The sequence below is a fragment of the Staurois parvus genome, unplaced genomic scaffold (assembly GCF_062004578.1).
Source record: "Staurois parvus isolate SC_StPar_1 unplaced genomic scaffold, SC_StPar_1.0 ptg000356l, whole genome shotgun sequence".
Classification (NCBI taxonomy): Eukaryota; Metazoa; Chordata; class Amphibia; order Anura; family Ranidae; genus Staurois; species Staurois parvus.
In genome coordinates, this window is record NW_028318152.1 from 2,185,981 (window position 1) to 2,207,025 (window position 21,045).

The 21,045-nt window shown below is 49.2% G+C and overlaps 1 protein-coding gene and 1 long non-coding RNA gene across 3 annotated transcripts in view; one reads left to right on the forward strand and one right to left on the reverse strand.

The window, feature by feature from the left end:
- Positions 1-3,669, reverse strand: part of TPPP3 (tubulin polymerization promoting protein family member 3) — a 51,439-nt gene extending 47,770 nt beyond the window's left edge. Inside the window, exon 1 of one of the 2 annotated variants that reach the window (XM_089684778.1) lies at positions 3,415-3,669. The gene's annotated coding sequence lies outside the window, so the exon portion shown is untranslated. The remainder of the gene's footprint in view (positions 1-3,414) is intronic. The other variant, XM_089684777.1, reaches the window with a different exon arrangement.
- The window catches only part of LOC149456580 (uncharacterized), a 104,960-nt gene continuing 86,844 nt past the window's right edge, over positions 2,930-21,045 (forward strand). Inside the window, exon 1 of the long non-coding RNA XR_016313855.1 lies at positions 2,930-3,319. This is a non-coding gene — a long non-coding RNA (uncharacterized LOC149456580). The remainder of the gene's footprint in view (positions 3,320-21,045) is intronic.

Here is a 21,045-nt window from a genome sequence, read left to right on the forward strand (position 1 = left end):
AGTGATTCACCATCTACATTGAGTATGGATGGAGAAATTGGGTCATTTTTTTTTTTTTGTAGTCCAACCCGTTGGTTGAAAAAAACAGAACAAAAAAAAAAGAAGCAAGTACAGGCAGCCTAATATTATCACTTCCAGGTTCTTCTTAAACTGGCCATAGCAGCAGAGGGTGGCTGGAAGAGCAGGCATAGTCTTGCTGCCTTCAGGTATCTGTGGTGGCCAGTACTTCCCTGAACATGAACAGTTGCACTGGATAGTCATTCATATTTAGGCCTATGAAGCAGGGCAGGGGAGATAAACATCCAGCCTCGGCTTTTCATGGTGGGGGAGGGGAACAGTAATGGTTTAGGTTTTCCAACTTGTCCAATTGTTAAACCATCCAAGGAGCCTTAAGCAGGCCATACAATATGAACCAGCCTAATTTCAATCCATGTATAGCCACTGTGGTTGAAGGGATGTTGATCTGCCAGTCTACTACAGACTGTGATCAGTGTATTTTGATGGCGGGTAAGTATACCTGCTGTCAGAATACAAAGACACAGTGGGAAGGATTTCCTCATCCACATCGAATGTGTGGATGGCTGAATGGAGTCAGTGTTTTTCGTTCAAGCCACTGCTTGAATGAAAAAAATTATTATTATTACTAGTAGGTCTACTCTGAAAGAGTTCTTCTCACACTATGTGGAATCTTTTGTTTATGAGGTGATGTGATGGTGGGAGTTATATTCTGGACAAGTTGTGAATCATAGCTGGGATCCATCAAGTTGATCTACAGTGTCCATCTTGGGATGAAAAGAGCAGTTAGACCAAACATAGTACATGAGGTCATACTGCTGGAGTCCACAGACACGTTCCCTGGATGGATTACTGCTACATAGTGGAACCCAGCTCAACCAGAGGGATACCACCTACCAGGAGCACATAGGGGGACCCCTAGTGGAAGAGGACCACCAGCCTCATACCAAACAGAGGGAGGACCACCCACTATCAGATGACATCTGGATTTTTTATACACAAAATCGCATTTAATATGCGCGTCCGGTGAGTGCGCATTGCCTTATCACTACTAAACGGATACCGGACTTCTATGTCACCTGAGCACTTTAATCTTTATATTGATTTCCTGGACTATTTCTTCGTTTTTGAACTCATATTTATATATCTAGAATCTACTAAATATCAACCTTCATTGCAATACATATATTTGTTTTTAATACCGAGCGCTGCACTTTATATATACATTGTTGTTTCTAGGGTGATATTGGTACCTTTTTTGTGCATAGCAGCTTGTTACTTATATACTTAGGCGCTTGTACTACTTTCCGCATACAATGAAAAAAATTGACTCATCTATAGTCAACCTTAGGCATCAGCGCCTACAACTATTTATTACAGGTAATTTATATAGCGACAACAGTTTATACATCATTTTACATATTGAAGATTCACAGCAGTCCCTGTTCTGAAGAAACTTACAACGTCAGGTCCCTATCTCACATTCATACGCATACTAGGGCTAAGTAAACCTGGCCACAGATGGATGGAAATTTAGTCTGTTCAGCAGGGACCAGCCAAATTTTGATCAAGGGGTGGCTGCTCCTGAACAATTGGCTCCTGTTGAATGGGCTTGTTGTAAAACCTTTCTCAATCTGTGCTGCAGCCACTGATAAGTGTATTGGGATAGTGGAGAGTACTTGCTGTCATCATACAATATCTCAACAGGGAAGATTCCTCTATCCACCTCCTTTGTGTGGATGGAGAGTGCTGGTCAGTTTTTTTGCTCAGCTCAATGACAGAAGAAAAACTAATCCACCTATGGCCAGCTTTAGAAAGGACCCAATTCACCTACCAGCATGTTTTTAAAGTGTAAAGGGAAAGTATCCAGAGGAAACCCACGCAAATACAGGGAAAACATGCAGGTTGCATCCTGGTTGAGGTTTGAACCCAGGACCCTGGTGCTGCAAGGCAGGAGTGCTAACCACAAATAGGAAATTGGGAGACCATTCTCTAATCTGCATAGACACCTTTACATCTATGGGACACCTATAGAAATTTGTACAATTGGATAGTAAATTAGAGATATCTATTGTGTTTGTGTATATGATATGAACATTTGATTGCAATAACAAGATTGTGTTACATGATCACCAAGATTCTCACTGCTGAACGCCAATACAAAAGATGCCTTCATGAATCTAACACTTTCAGTTTTACACCCCATAACTAACAAGAACCCACTGGTACCACTCTGCTCCATGTACTCTGAATACATTCTGCACTGATCCCCTCAGTCAACTGCCACTGGTCATTCAATATGCTGAAATGAACAATACAGAAGGAATATTCAGCTAGTGAACTCCAGTATAATAACACAGGAAAACTCTTACATAGTCCTGTACATAATATGTATAACAGCATGGTACATTAACAAAAAATGAACATAACTACCATGCTATTGTTTCTATTTATTTTTGGATTTAATTTTGAAACCATTTTTTAAACTGTTAAAATGAATACAAAACAATGCCTGTTTGCTTATTGTAACGTTTGTTATACATCATAGATACAATAAATGGTATATCATGGATTATAGGACTCCAAGCAGTTTATGATTTGTGTTTTAAAAATATGTTTTTGTTTTTATACTTTTGAATTACCCGTTGAACGCAATGTACATTTTTCTATGCTGCGGGCTCTGTAAATAGCTGTCCTCAGCTACGTATCACATTTGCCAGGAAAAGGTGGAATTACATTTTATTTTAAATCATTTTACACAAAATGCAGATATATTATGACAGCATCAAGTAACCTGTACCATCTTCCATCCAAAAGCTGTCATGAACCTTAATTATCTACCCAAAGCCTTGTAAAATGATATGCAATATAACAAATAAATCACTGCTCCTCTCTGGAAGCAAGGGGCTAGTGAAAAACCATTACAGTCCCTTTCCCACCCTGCAGGAACAGATGTAAAAATCTGTCTTCGGCTCATGCACAGTAGCTGGGAAGCAGAGATAAAAATACTACAACATTAGCAGACAAGAGAGACTGAGGCAATGTTTATATGAAAACATGCCTGGGACACCATGCATGACTATATTCAGCCACAGAACACTCCAGCACATTTCAGCGCTGGCAAAAAAGATTTTATTCCATTCGGGGAAAAAAGGACCATCCTGCAAAAAGCATCTCTTAGAACTGTATCCCTTTTCTCAAAGATACATGCATATTTTTTTTTTTTTTTTTTTTGTGCACCTGCAAACCAAATTTTCATAGGAATCTGGAAGCAAATGGATTGCTATGCTGATCTCCGTAACAGGTAAAGATTAAGAAAGCAAATAAAAATAATCATTTTATTGTGGAAGAAGTGTGCCTGTGCTATGTGCAGTGACTGGAAGAGAATCCTGCTCTTACCTCCTGATTCCCTCTGTTCTGCTATAGACGCCTCCTCTCCCCGCCTGGCCTGTAGAATGAAATGCTGCTTTAAAGACTGTAGGGCTATTATCTTGTGTTTATTCCTGTATCCATAGAGACATCCTGTAAAACATCAAGGGAGTGTAATATAAATATAAGTGACCAAGGTCATTGAGAGAGGCGTAAGAGATGTACTCTTCTTGCTTGCAGCAGACAAGATTTCACTTGGTGGAGATGCAAGACTGTAGATGGGGTGCTGTGGGAGAGGGGTGTGTCAGGATGAAACAAAGGCTGGCAATTAGGCACCGTCATGTACTGGCTAGCTGATCCACGACTGGGCTACAAACTCCCCCACATTCTGCTGCAGCTATAGAAGTGACAAATATTACACTAATATTCAGATATAAAAGTCAGAGGTAAAATCAAATTCCGCAGCCGGATTAATATCGCAAATTGCAAACTGACTAATTATTTATATATTATAATATATATATATATATATATATATATATATATATATATATGCAAAAACATCAATTGCTTTGTGCAATAATAGTGTAAATGTGCAATGCAATTTCCAAACTATTTTTCTTTTTCAGCAATAACATCAACAAATACATAAATTCAGATTTTTTTTTATTCAGGATTGATTTATGTTGTATTTTTATGCTATGTTATTTTTTTTTTATACTAATCATTGTCGTCTATTTTATATACAAAATCTTTTTTTTATACATTTACTGTATATACTGTGTGTGTTTATATACACACACACACACAGTATTTTCTGGCGTATAAGACTACTATTTATACTTAAAAATATACCCCAAAAATTAGGGGTCGTCTTATACGCTGGGTATAAAATGTGAACCTTGAGTTTGTTTGGGTCAAGCTGGCTGGATGTGTGGTAATACTGTACATACAGTATACTGTGCTGAGCCAAGCTGGCTCAAAACAAATGCCCCTATGACAGATTAATCTGTCAGCCCACTGGATGTGCGGTATATACAGTATACTGCGCTGAGCCAAGCGGTTTCAAAACGTACCGGTACGTCCCTACTGTAATCAGCCCGCTGGATGTGTGTATGTACGGTAGCTGCGGATACATACAGTATACACTGGGCCAATCAGGGTGAGTGATGTATTCTACTAATGAAATACAAAGCCTGCTCGGATTGGCTGAGTCAGAGAGGTGGGCTGATGTCACAACCTCAGCCTCAGCTACTGTATATACACACATCCAGCGGGATGATTACAGCAGGGACATACTGATACGTTTTGAAACAGCTTGGCTCAGTATACTGTATATACCACACATCCAGCGGGCTGACAGATTAATCTGTCATAGGGACATTTGTTTTGAACCAGCTTGGCTCAGAATACTGTATGTACATTACTGCACATCCAGCGGGCTGTATATATACTGTATGTAGCCGAAGCTACCGTATTACGGCACATCCAGCGGTAACCATCTGATTTGGAATTTGATCCATATGATGACTGTCTTACAAATGTATCACAAGATGTCATTCATGAACTTATGATTTCAATAAAAAAATCTGATGTTTTTAAATGGTGTTACCTCGGAAGGGGGGGGTAGTCTTATACGGCAAGTATAGCCCAAAACCTATGTTTTAACTGGAAAATTAGGGGGTTTTCTTATACCCCGGAAAATACGGTATATATATATATATATATATATATATATATATATATATATATATATATATATATATATACACATCTCTGTGTGTGTATTACTCTTATTGCCTCTTTGTATGTTTTCACTTTGGTATAGATGTGCAGAAGAGTTGGTGGTACATAAAAAATCCTCATTACTGACACAACATATGAATGAGAATATGCCGAACATAAAGTGAAAATACAATTTTCTATACATTTGTACACAGCTGAACTTTAATTGAATTGAATTATTGCATCTGATGAATGTAACACACTTTAATTTTGTATTTGGCACTTTAGCAGAAAAGTGACAGAAATAAATCTCACACAAAAGTGATCAATTACTATATGGAGATGCGTTAAAAGTGTATGTCAGGGCATAATTAAAAAAAAATACATATCAAAATATATCTTTAATACATGCACATAAACACTGCAATTATAGAAAAATTCCTGTAGATCCTGCCAGAGATCCAGTGTTCGCCTAAATTCACATGCTCTGTGTCTTTCCTGCTCTGAAATCCCAAGCAGTGTTATCTGTCTCTTAGATTGTAAGCTCCCAGGATCAGACCCTCCTAACCCTCTTGTTTTGATCTGCATTGTTGTATTGTCTCCCTTTATATTGTAAAGCGCTGAGCAAACTGTTGGCGCTATATAAATCCTGTACAATAATAATAAATCCTGTATAATAATAATAAATCCTGTATAATAATAATAATAATCTGTCCTGCTCAGTTCTCCTCTGTGTAGTACAGAACACCTCTCCCTTTCTTATCAAGATGAGTAGAGTTTAGTGAAATTACCATACTTCCTTTGCTAAATTTTAAAGCGGAGTTCCACTCAAAAGCCGAAGCTCTATTTGCCTCCTCCCCCTCCAGTGCCATATTTGGCTTCTTTTGGGGGGGGGGGGGAGCGGTTACCTGGTTTTGACAGGTACCCGCTCCCACTTCCAGCTCAGTTCGCTGCGGCGAAGTGAGTCGGAAGTTCAGCCCCCTCCTTGCTCCCACAATCCCAGGAGAAAGGTCCCAGGAGCCTGCCGGACCAATCAGGAGGCACGGCGTGACTCGTGCATGCGCAGTGGGCACCAGGTTATGAAGCCGCAAGCTGTCACAGCCTTGTGCCCACAGTTAAGATGCCGGCTCTGTGAAGGAGAGAAGGGGAGAAGGGACTGCACAGGTGAGTACAGTTTTTTTAGCTGCTGACTTTTAATAAACACAAAAACGGCTGGAACTCCACTTTAGGCCGGCCATACATGGGTCGATTTTCGAACAATTTTTTGTTCGAAAATCAGACCTAAGAATAATCGGCCAATTTCACTCTGTTAGTGGGGCAATGGCACCGGCTGATTTTCGTGGTTCCTTCCCATTTCGTTAATCGGCATGCTGGAAAATTTGTGAAAAACGTCCGATTTTCGAAATCATTGGTGGCACCATCAGATTACAGAATGAACAGTGTTTTCAATCTTTGATCGACAAATTGTTCAGAATTCGGTCCATGTATGGCCTGCTTTAAGCAGGATTCACTGATTTCCAAGTTAGAGGGGAATCCCACTGAGGTCAACAGGAGGCAAATCTTGGTAATAGGTTCTGGCCATTTCTAGGACTAATAGGAAAACTGCTATAAAAAACATGGGAATTTTAACAATCCAAGATTTAAGTGCTACATCAATGGTTGGATTTAATCAACTAATCCTTGTAGCCTTGTTGCACCCGTACCGTGGACAGGAGGCATTTGTACTGGTGGCATTTGTACTGGTGTCTGCATCTACCCCAGTTGCATGCAGGCAGCCTATGGGGATGGATGCAGATGCATTGGCTGCATGGACACAACTTCATGTCTAAATGTGACAGCCAAGCAGGAGTGGGTGCACAGCCCCTAACACAGACAGTATGCATTGGGGCATTGTACCTGCTCCTACATGGCTGTTAAATTTTGACATGCAGCCGTGTCTGAGCAGTTGCTGCATCTACTTCCATAGGCTGTCATCATGCAGTATAGGTGCCAGTACTTGTCTGAACGAGGCCTGTTTATATCCAAGGGGTTCTTATATGTGGTAGATCCAGAAATACAAAGTACTACTGTGCACTGTATGTATGCGTTCACAATGAAAAATACTGGACAGAAAAAAAGGCATATGGTGCCGGGCACTGGCATGAGGGACATGTACCAATGCAAAACAATATTTTTAAATATTGTGAAACGGGAAGAGGGTCTTTTCAAATGGCTTTGAGGGCAACATCGAAAATACACAAATTCTTTAATGTGTAACTAAAGGCAAACATTTTTTTTCTTTTTAGTTGGAGCAATGGAGGATTAATAACCCCTGTCAATTTTTTTGCTATCTGTGTCCCGTTGGGGAGTTTTCCCTTCATCTCCTCTCCCATATGCAAAACAGGAAGTGAGAGAAAATTCCTCCAAAGTGAGGGAATTTGAGTCTTCCCAATGGAACACGTCACCTGTAAACGAACACACGGGGGGGGGGGGGGGGGGGGGCAGCAGACAACAATACAAATCAGGTGTTCTAATCCCTTTCCACTCTGCCCAATAACTAAAGAAAAGCCATCTTAAGGCAGGAAATGTGTTACTGGCCAAGTCTTTAGGTGAAAATAAAGGAGATAAAGAAAACAAATGCGTCCACCGCATGTATGGATTGGTAAGCTGCACTGTATTCAATTCTTTCTTTCTGCTTTATAGCTATACATGGTGAAGAGTGTAAGCTGGCAATGCACATTTAGCTGTGAAGTTGTTTAGCAGCGACCTTTGATTTCATCAGCCAATACTAGGTTCACTTTGACCATCAGATAGAAATTGGCCAATAGTTCGCTGTCCATGTTCACTATGGTGAAAACCTGTCCTGCCGCTGGCCAATATGTATTGAACTCTCCATAAGAATGACCAGACCATAGATGATACAGCAGTGTAAAATGGCCACAGCAAGACAGTTGGGCTAGGCCCAGCGGCAGAACTACCCATGACGCAGATGACGCACATACAAACGGTCCCTGGTGTTCCGTTACTGTAGGGGCCCCTGAGTCTGGAGATAGTCTGCACCTAGTCTAGGGGGGCCACCACTTATTCTTATGGGAGTCAGGGAGATAGTACACCGACGTACATCACTTACACTGTCACTGCCATTCCAACACAGCGATTCCCCCCGCCAACTGCTGCAGATGAATGGAGGAGAAAGTCAGTTGACCAACTGATGGCCAGTAGGCATGAAGAGGAGAAGCTTGCCACTGTGCTCAGAGACTAGAGCAGGGGTCCTCAAACTACGGGCCGCGGGCCACATGCGGCCCGCCGGCAGGGGCGTATTTTCTGCGAGGAAGGGACACTAAGTACAGGGGGCTGCTGTACCTTACCTGGCTCCGTATCCCAGTCCAACGACGATCTAGTCTAGGAAGCGCAGCTCCTTTATTCACTCCGTCCACGCCCTCACTCCTGCCGTTCGGCTCCTCACCGGTGATTGGGCGCCAGAACTGTAGCTCAGGAAAGGCACACAGGCAGCCAATCACCTGCGAGGAGGCGGAGCCGAGCGGCCCCGCGAACATCGAGTGAGGGAGAGGGCTGCAGTGAAGGACAGCTGACAGGTAAGTGTGTCTTGCTTATGGTGCTGCTGCAACCAGGTATGCTGGCTGCAGCAGCATCATGCTGGAGCAGCAGTCAGCAAGTGTCATTGGTGTCAGTGGGAGGAATAGTGCCCCATCATTGGTGTCACTGATACTAATGATGGGGTATTATTCCTCCCACTGACACCAATGATGGGGCACTATTCCTCCACTGACACCAACGATCGGGCATTATTCCTCCCACTGACACCAACGATCGGGCATTATTCCTCCCACTGACACCAACGTTGGGGCACTATTCCTCCCCCCCACTGACACCAACGATGGGGCACTATTCCTCCCCCCACTGACACCAACAATGGGGCACTATTCCTCTCCCCACTGACACCAACGATGGGGCACTATTCCTCCCCCCCACTGACACCAACGATGGGGCACTATTCCTCCCCCCCACTGACACCAACGATGGGGCACTATTCCTCCCCCCACTGACACCAACGATGGGGCACTATTCCTCCCCCCCACTGACACCAATGATGGGGCACTATTCCTCCCCACCACTGACACCAACAATGGAACACTATTCCTTCCCCCACTGACACCAACGATGGAACCCTATTCCTCCCCCCCACAGACACCAACGATGGGGCACTATTCCTCCCCCCCACTGACACCAACAATGGGGCACTATTCCTCCCCCCCACTGACACCAACGATGGAACACTATTCCTTCCCCCACTGACACCAATGTTGGGACACTATCCCCCCACTGACACCAATGACGTACTATTCCTCCTACTGACACCAAAGATGAGGCACTATTCCTCCCACTGACACCAATGATAGGACACTATTCCTCCCACTGACACCAATGTTGGGGCACTATTCCCCCCCCACACTGACACCAACGATGGGGCACTATTCCTCCCCCCCACAATGCCACCAACGATGGGGCACTATTCCTCCCCCACTGACACCAATGATGGGGCACTATTCCTCCCCCCACTGACACCAACGATGGGGCACGATTCTTCCCACTGACACCAATGATGGGGCACTATTTCTCCCACTGTCACCAATGATGGGGCACTGTTCCTCCCACTGACACCAATGATGGGACACTATTCCTCCCACTGACACCAATGATGGGGCACTATTCCTCCTACTATCACCAATGTTGGGGCACTATCCCCCCCTCCCCCACAATGACACCAACGATGGGGGACTATTCCTCCCCCCACTGACACCAATGATGGGGCACTATTCCTTCCCCCACTGACACCAACGATGGGGCACTATTCCTCCCCCTGACACCAATGATGGGGCACGATTCTTCCCACTGACACCAATGATGGGGCACTATTCCTCCCACTGACACCAATGATGGGGCACTATTCCTCCCACTGACACCAATGATGGGGCACTATTCCTCCCCCTGACACCAATGATGGGGCACGATTCTTTCCACTGACACCAATGATGGGGCACTATTCCTCCCCCTGACACCAATGATGGGGCACGATTCTTCCCACTGACACCAATGATGGGACACTATTCCTCCCACTGACACCAATGATGGGACACTATTCCTCCCACTATCACCAATGTTGGGGCACTATTCCCCCCTCCCCCACACTGACACCAACGATGGGGCACTATTCCCCCCCACAATGACACCAACGATGGGGCACTATTCCTCCCCCCACTGACACCAATGATGGGGCACTATTCCTTCCCCCACTGACACCAACGATGGGGCACTAACTATATGGGGCCGCAGTGAAGGACAGCTGACAGGTAAGTGTGTCTTGCTGATGGTGCTGCTGCAACCAGGTATGCTGGCTACAGCAGCATCATGCTGGAGCAGGAGTCAGCAAGTGTCATTGGTGTCAGTGGGAGGAATAGTGCCCCATCATTGGTGTCACTGATACTAATGATGGGGTATTATTCCTGCCACTGACACCAATGATGGGGCACTATTCCTCCACTGACACCAACGATCGGGCATTATTCCTCCCACTGACACCAACGATCGGGCATTATTCCTCCCACTGACACCAACGTTGGGGCACTATTCCTCCCCCCCACTGACACCAACGATGGGGCACTATTCCTCCCCCCACTGACACCAACAATGGGGCACTATTCCTCTCCCCACTGACACCAACGATGGGGCACTATTCCTCCCCCCCACTGACACCAACGATGGGGCACTATTCCTCCCCCCACTGACACCAACGATGGGGCACTATTCCTTCCCCCCACTGACACCAACGATGGGGCACTATTCCTCCCCCCACTGACACCAACAATGGGGCACTATTCCTCTCCCCACTGACACCAACGATGGGGCACTATTCCTCCCCCCCACTGACACCAACGATGGGGCACTATTCCTCCCCCCACTGACACCAACGATGGGGCACTATTCCTCCCCCCCACTGACACCAATGATGGGGCACTATTCCTCCCCCCCACTGACACCAACAATGGAACACTATTCCTTCCCCCACTGACACCAACGATGGAACCCTATTCCTCCCCCCCACTGACACCAACGATGGGGCACTATTCCTCCCCCCCACTGACACCAACAATGGGGCACTATTCCTCCCCCCCACTGACACCAACGATGGAACACTATTCCTTCCCCCACTGACACCAATGTTGGGACACTATCCCCCCACTGACACCAATGACGTACTATTCCTCCTACTGACACCAAAGATGAGGCACTATTCCTCCCACTGACACCAATGATAGGACACTATTCCTCCCACTGACACCAATGTTGGGGCACTATTCCCCCCCCACACTGACACCAACGATGGGGCACTATTCCTCCCCCCCACAATGCCACCAACGATGGGGCACTATTCCTCCCCCACTGACACCAATGATGGGGCACTATTCCTCCCCCCACTGACACCAACGATGGGGCACGATTCTTCCCAATGACACCAATGATGGGGCACTATTTCTCCCACTGTCACCAATGATGGGGCACTGTTCCTCCCACTGACACCAATGATGGGACACTATTCCTCCCACTGACACCAATGATGGGGCACTATTCCTCCTACTATCACCAATGTTGGGGCACTATCCCCCCCTCCCCCACAATGACACCAACGATGGGGCACTATTCCTCCCCCCACTGACACCAATGATGGGGCACTATTCCTTCCCCCACTGACACCAACGATGGGGCACTATTCCTCCCCCTGACACCAATGATGGGGCACGATTCTTCCCACTGACACCAATGATGGGGCACTATTCCTCCCACTGACACCAATGATGGGGCACTATTCCTCCCACTGACACCAATGATGGGGCACTATTCCTCCCCCTGACACCAATGATGGGGCACGATTCTTTCCACTGACACCAATGATGGGGCACTATTCCTCCCCCTGACACCAATGATGGGGCACGATTCTTCCCACTGACACCAATGATGGGACACTATTCCTCCCACTGACACCAATGATGGGACACTATTCCTCCCACTATCACCAATGTTGGGGCACTATTCCCCCCTCCCCCACACTGACACCAACGATGGGGCACTATTCCCCCCCACAATGACACCAACGATGGGGCACTATTCCTCCCCCCACTGACACCAATGATGGGGCACTATTCCTTCCCCCACTGACACCAACGATGGGGCACTAATTATATGGGGCCGCAGTGAAGGACAGCTGACAGGTAAGTGTGTCTTGCTGATGGTGCTGCTGCAACCAGGTATGCTGGCTACAGCAGCATCATGCTGGAGCAGGAGTCAGCAAGTGTCATTGGTGTCAGTGGGAGGAATAGTGCCCCATCATTGGTGTCACTGATACTAATGATGGGGTATTATTCCTTTCACTGACACCAATGATGGGGCACTATTCCTCCACTGACACCAACGATCGGGCATTATTCCTCCCACTGACACCAACGATCGGGCATTATTCCTCCCACTGACACCAACGTTGGGGCACTATTCCTCCCCCCCACTGACACCAACGATGGGGCACTATTCCTCCCCCCACTGACACCAACAATGGGGCACTATTCCTCTCCCCACTGACACCAACGATGGGGCACTATTCCTCCCCCCCACTGACACCAACGATGGGGCACTATTCCTTCCCCCCACTGACACCAACGATGGGGCACTATTCCTTCCCCCCACTGACACCAACGATGGGGCACTATTCCTCCCCCCCACTGACACCAATGATGGGGCACTATTCCTCCCCCCCACTGACACCAATGATGGGGCACTATTCCTCCCCCCCACTGACACCAACAATGGAACACTATTCCTTCCCCCACTGACACCAACGATGGAACCCTATTCCTCCCCCCCACTGACACCAACGATGGGGCACTATTCCTCCCCCCCACTGACACCAACAATGGGGCACTATTCCTCCCCCCCACTGACACCAACGATGGAACACTATTCCTTCCCCCACTGACACCAATGTTGGGACACTATCCCCCCACTGACACCAATGACGTACTATTCCTCCTACTGACACCAAAGATGAGGCACTATTCCTCCCACTGACACAAATGACGTACTATTCCTCCCACTGACACCAATGATGGGACACTATTCCTCCCACTGACACCAATGATAGGACACTATTCCTCCCACTGACACCAATGTTGGGGCACTATTCCCCCCCCACACTGACACCAACGATGGGGCACTATTCCCCCCCCACACTGACACCAACGATGGGGCACTATTCCTCCCCCCCACAATGCCACCAACGATGGGGCACTATTCCTCCCCCACTGACACCAATGATGGGGCACTATTCCTCCCCCCACTGACACCAATGATGGGGCACTATTCCTCCCCCCACTGACACCAACGATGGGGCACGATTCTTCCCACTGACATTAATGATGGGGCACTGTTCCTCCCACTGACACCAATGATGGGACACTATTCCTCCCACTGACACCAATGATGGGGCACTATTCCTCCTACTATCACCAATGTTGGGGCACTATCCCCCCCTCCCCCACAATGACACCAATGATGGGGCACTATTCCTCCCCCCACTGACACCAATGATGGGGCACTATTCCTTCCCCCACTGACACCAACGATGGGGCACTATTACTCCCCCTGACACCAATGATGGGGCACGATTCTTCCCACTGACACCAATGATGGGGCACTATTCCTCCCACTGACACCAATGATGGGGCACTATTCCTCCCACTGACACCAATGATGGGGCACTATTCCTCCCCCTGACACCAATGATGGGGCACGATTCTTTCCACTGACACCAATGATGGGGCACTATTCCTCCCCCTGACACCAATGATGGGGCACGATTCTTCCCACTGACACCAATGATGGGACACTATTCCTCCCACTGACACCAATGATGGGACACTATTCCTCCCACTATCACCAATGTTGGGGCACTATTCCCCCCTCCCCCACACTGACACCAACGATGGGGCACTATTCCCCCCCACAATGACACCAACGATGGGGCACTATTCCTCCCCCCACTGACACCAATGATGGGGCACTATTCCTTCCCCCACTGACACCAACGATGGGGCACTAACTATATGGGGCTGCAGTGAAGGACAGCTGACAGGTAAGTGTGTCTTGCTGATGGTGCTGCTGCAACCAGGTATGCTGGCTACAGCAGCATCATGCTGGAGCAGGAGTCAGCAAGTGTCATTGGTGTCAGTGGGAGGAATAGTGCCCCATCATTGGTGTCACTGATACTAATGATGGGGTATTATTCCTCCCACTGACACCAATGATGGGGCACTATTCCTCCACTGACACCAACGATCGGGCATTATTCCTCCCACTGACACCAACGATCGGGCATTATTCCTCCCACTGACACCAACGTTGGGGCACTATTCCTCCCCCCCACTGACACCAACGATGGGGCACTATTCCTCCCCCCACTGACACCAACAATGGGGCACTATTCCTCTCCCCACTGACACCAACGATGGGGCACTATTCCTCCCCCCCACTGACACCAACGATGGGGCACTATTCCTCCCCCCACTGACACCAACGATGGGGCACTATTCCTCCCCCCCACTGACACCAACGATGGGGCACTATTCCTCCCCCCCACTGACACCAATGATGGGGCACTATTCCTCCCCCCCACTGACACCAATGATGGGGCACTATTCCTCCCCCCCACTGACACCAACAATGGAACACTATTCCTTCCCCCACTGACACCAACGATGGAACCCTATTCCTCCCCCCCACTGACACCAACGATGGGGCACTATTCCTCCCCCCCACTGACACCAACAATGGAACACTATTCCTTCCCCCACTGACACCAATGTTGGGACACTATCCCCCCACTGACACCAATGACGTACTATTCCTCCTACTGACACCAAAGATGAGGCACTATTCCTCCCACTGACACAAATGACGTACTATTCCTCCCACTGACACCAATGATGGGACACTATTCCTCCCACTGACACCAATGATAGGACACTATTCCTCCCACTGACACCAATGTTGGGGCACTATTCCCCCCCCACACTGACACCAACGATGGGGCACTATTCCTCCCCCCCACAATGCCTCCAACGATGGGGCACTATTCCTCCCCCACTGACACCAATGATGGGGCACTATTCCTCCCCCCACTGACACCAATGATGGGGCACTATTCCTCCCCCCACTGACACCAACGATGGGGCACGATTCTTCCCACTGACACCAATGATGGGGCTCTATTTCTCCCACTGTCACCAATGATGGGGCACTGTTCCTCCCACTGACACCAATGATGGGACACTATTCCTCCCACTGACACCAATGATGGGGCACTATTCCTCCTACTATCACCAATGTTGGGGCACTATCCCCCCCTCCCCCACAATGACACCAACGATGGGGCACTATTCCTCCCCCCACTGACACCAATGATGGGGCACTATTCCTTCCCCCACTGACACCAACGATGGGGCACTATTCCTCCCCCTGACACCAATGATGGGGCACGATTCTTCCCACTGACACCAATGATGGGGCACTATTCCTCCCACTGACACCAATGATGGGGCACTATTCCTCCCACTGACACCAATGATGGGGCACTATTCCTCCCCCTGACACCAATGATGGGGCACGATTCTTTCCACTGACACCAATGATGGGGCACTATTCCCCCCCCACACTGACACCAACGATGGGGCACTATTCCTCCCCCCCACTGACACCAACGATGGGGCACTATTCCTCCCCCCACTGACACCAACAATGGGGCACTATTCCTCTCCCCACTGACACCAAAGATGGGGCACTATTCCTCCCCCCCACTGACACCAACGATGGGGCACTATTCCTCCCCCCACTGACACCAACGATGGGGCACTATTCCTCCCCCCCACTGACACCAATGATGGGGCACTATTCCTCCCCCCCACTGACACCAATGATGGGGCACTATTCCTCCCCCCTACTGACACCAATGATGGGGCACTATTCCTCCCCCCCACTGACACCAACAATGGAACACTATTCCTTCCCCCACTGACACCAATGTTGGGACACTATCCCCCCACTGACACCAATGACGTACTATTCCTCCTACTGACACCAAAGATGAGGCACTATTCCTCCCACTGACACAAATGACGTACTATTCCTCCCACTGACACCAATGATGGGACACTATTCCTCCCACTGACACCAATGATAGGACACTATTCCTCCCACTGACACCAATGTTGGGGCACTATTCCCCCCCCCACACTGACACCAACGATGGGGCACTATTCCTCCCCCCCACAATGCCACCAACGATGGGGCACTATTCCTCCCCCACTGACACCAATGATGGGGCACTATTCCTCCCCCCACTGACACCAATGATGGGGCACTATTCCTCCCCCCACTGACACCAACGATGGGGCACGATTCTTCCCACTGACACCAATGATGGGGCACTATTTCTCCCACTGTCACCAATGATGGGGCACTGTTCCTCCCACTGACACCAATGATGGGACACTATTCCTCCCACTGACACCAATGATGGGGCACTATTCCTCCCACTATCACCAATGTTGGGGCACTATCCCCCCCTCCCCCACAATGACACCAACGATGGGGCACTATTCCTCCCCCCACTGACACCAATGATGGGGCACTATTCCTTCCCCCACTGACACCAACGATGGGGCACTATTCCTCCCCCTGACACCAATGATGGGGCACGATTCTTCTCACTGACACCAATGATGGGGCACTATTCCTCCCACTGACACCAATGATGGGACACTATTCCTCCCACTGACACCAATGATGGGGCACTATTCCTCCCCCTGACACCAATGATGGGGCACGATTCTTTCCACTGACACCAATGATGGGGCACTATTCCTCCCCCTGACACCAATGATGGGGCACGATTCTTCCCACTGACACCAATGATGGGACACTATTCCTCCCACTGACACCAATGATGGGACACTATTCCTCCCACTATCACCAATGTTGGGGCACTATTCCCCCTTCCCCCACACTGACACCAACGATGGGGCACTATTCCCCCCCACAATGACACCAACGATGGGGCACTATTCCTCCCCCCACTGACACCAATGATGGGGCACTATTCCTTCCCCCACTGACACCAACGATGGGGCACTATTCCTCCCCCTGACACCAACGATGGGGCACTATTCCTCCCCCCCACTGACACCAACGATGGGGCACTATTCCTCCCCCCACTGACACCAACGATGGGGCACTATTCCTCCCCCCCACTGACACCAATGATGGGGCACTATTCCTCCCCCCCACTGACACCAATGATGGGGCACTATTCCTCCCCCCCACTGACACCAATGATGGGGCACTATTCCTCCCCCCCACTGACACCAACAATGGAACACTATTCCTTCCTCCACTGACACCAACGATGGAACCCTATTCCTCCCCCCCACTGACACCAACGATGGGGCACTATTCCTCCCCCACACTGACACCAACAATGGGGCACTATTCCTCCCCCCCACTGACACCAACGATGGAACACTATTCCTTCCCCCACTGACACCAATGTTGGGACACTATCCCCCCACTGACACCAATGACGTACTATTCCTCCTACTGACACCAAAGATGAGGCACTATTCCTCCCACTGACACAAATGACGTACTATTCCTCCCACTGACACCAATGATGGGACACTATTCCTCCCACTGACACCAATGATAGGACACTATTCCTCCCACTGACACCAATGTTGGGGCACTATTTCCCCCCCACACTGACACCAACGATGGGGCACTATTCCTCCCCCCCACAATGCCACCAACGATGGGGCACTATTCCTCCCCCACTGACACCAATGATGGGGCACTATTCCTCCCCCCACTGACACCAATGATGGGGCACTATTCCTCCCCCCACTGACACCAACGATGGGGCACGATTTCTCCCACTGTCACCAATGATGGGGCACTGTTCCTCCCACTGACACCAATGATGGGACACTATTCCTCCCACTGACACCAATGATGGGGCACTATTCCTCCCACTATCACCAATGTTGGGGCACTATCCCCCCCTCCCCCACAATGACACCAACGATGGGGCACTATTCCTCCCCCCACTGACACCAATGATGGGGCACTATTCCTTCCCCCACTGACACCAACGATGGGGCACTATTCCTCCCCCTGACACCAATGATGGGGCACGATTCCTCCCACTGAAACCAATGATGGGGCACTATTCCTCCCACTGACACCAATGATGGGGCACTATTCCTCCCACTGACACCAATGATGGGGCACTATTCCTCCCCCTGACACCAATGATGGGGCACGATTCTTTCCACTGACACCAATGATGGGGCACTATTCCTCCCCCTGACACCAATGATGGGGCACGATTCTTCCCACTGACACCAATGATGGGACACTATTCCTCCCACTGACACCAATGATGGGACACTATTCCTCCCACTATCACCAATGTTGGGGCACTATTCCCCCTTCCCCCACACTGACACCAACGATGGGGCACTATTCCCCCCCACAATGACACCAACGATGGGGCACTATTCCTCCCCCCACTGACACCAATGATGGGGCACTATTCCTTCCCCCACTGACACCAACGATGGGGCACTATTCCTCCCCCTGACACCAATGATGGGGCACGATTCTTCCCACTGACACCAATGATGGGGCACTATTCCTCCCACTGACACCAATGATGGGGCACTATTCCTCCCACTGACACCAATGATGGGACACTATTCCTCCCCCTGACACCAATGATGGGGCACGATTCTTCCCACTGACACCAATGATGGGGCACTATTCCTCCCACTGACACCAATGATGGGGCACTATTCCTCCCACTGACACCAATGATGGGGCACGATTCCTCCCCCCACTGACACCAATGATGGGGCACTATTCCTTCCCCCACTGACACCAACGATGGGGCACTATTCCTCCCCCTGACACCAATGATGGAGTCAGTGGAGGAAGGAATAGTGTTCCTATTCCTTCCTCCACTGACACCAACGATGGAACCCTATTCCTCCCCCCCACTGACACCAACGATGGGGCACTATTCCTCCCCCACACTGACACCAACAATGGGGCACTATTCCTCCCCCCCACTGACACCAACGATGGAACACTATTCCTTCCCCCACTGACACCAATGTTGGGACACTATCCCCCCACTGACACCAATGACGTACTATTCCTCCTACTGACACCAAAGATGAGGCACTATTCCTCCCACTGACACAAATGACGTACTATTCCTCCCACTGACACCAATGATGGGACACTATTCCTCCCACTGACACCAATGATAGGACACTATTCCTCCCACTGACACCAATGTTGGGGCACTATTTCCCCCCCACACTGACACCAACGATGGGGCACTATTCCTCCCCCCCACAATGCCACCAACGATGGGGCACTATTCCTCCCCCACTGACACCAATGATGGGGCACTATTCCTCCCCCCACTGACACCAATGATGGGGCACTATTCCTCCCCCCACTGACACCAACGATGGGGCACGATTCTTCCCACTGACACCAATGATGGGGCACTATTTCTCCCACTGTCACCAATGATGGGGCACTGTTCCTCCCACTGACACCAATGATGGGACACTATTCCTCCCACTGACACCAATGATGGGGCACTATTCCTCCCACTATCACCAATGTTGGGGCACTATCCCCCCCTCCCCCACAATGACACCAACGATGGGGCACTATTCCTCCCCCCACTGACACCAATGATGGGGCACTATTCCTTCCCCCACTGACACCAACGTTGGGGCACTATTCCTCCCCCTGACACCAATGATGGGGCACGATTCCTCCCACTGAAACCAATGATGGGGCACTATTCCTCCCACTGACACCAATGATGGGGCACTATTCCTCCCACTGACACCAATGATGGGGCACTATTCCTCCCCCTGACACCAATGATGGGGCACGATTCTTTCCACTGACACCAATGATGGGGCACTATTCCTCCCCCTGACACCAATGATGGGGCACGATTCTTCCCACTGACACCAATGATGGGACACTATTCCTCCCACTGACACCAATGATGGGACACTATTCCTCCCACTATCACCAATGTTGGGGCACTATTCCCCCTTCCCCCACACTGACACCAACGATGGGGCACTATTCCCCCCCACAATGACACCAACGATGGGGCACTATTCCTCCCCCCACTGACACCAATGATGGGGCACTATTCCTTCCCCCACTGACACCAACGATGGGGCACTATTCCTCCCCCTGACACCAATGATGGGGCACGATTCTTCCCACTGACACCAATGATGGGGCACTATTCCTCCCACTGACACCAATGATGGGACACTATTCCTCCCCCTGACACCAATGATGGGGCACGATTCTTCCCACTGACACCAATGATGGGGCACTATTCCTCCCACTGACACCAATGATGGGGCACTATTCCTCCCACTGACACCAATGATGGGACACTTTTCCTCCCACTGACACCAATGATGGGACACTATTCCTCCCCCTGACACCAATGATGGGGCACGATTCTTCCCACTGACACCAATGATGGGGCACTATTCCTCCCACTGACACCAATGATGGGGCACTATTCCTCCCACACACTATGTCCACAGTCTCTGGTCATCTCCTGTACTATGTCCGCAGTCTCTGGTCATCCCCTGTACTATGTCCGCAGTCTCTGGTCATCTCCTGTAGTATGTCCGCAGTCTCTGGTCATCTCCTGTACTATGTCCGCAGTCTCTGGTCATCTCCTGTACTATGTCCGCAGTCTCTGATCATCTCCTGTAC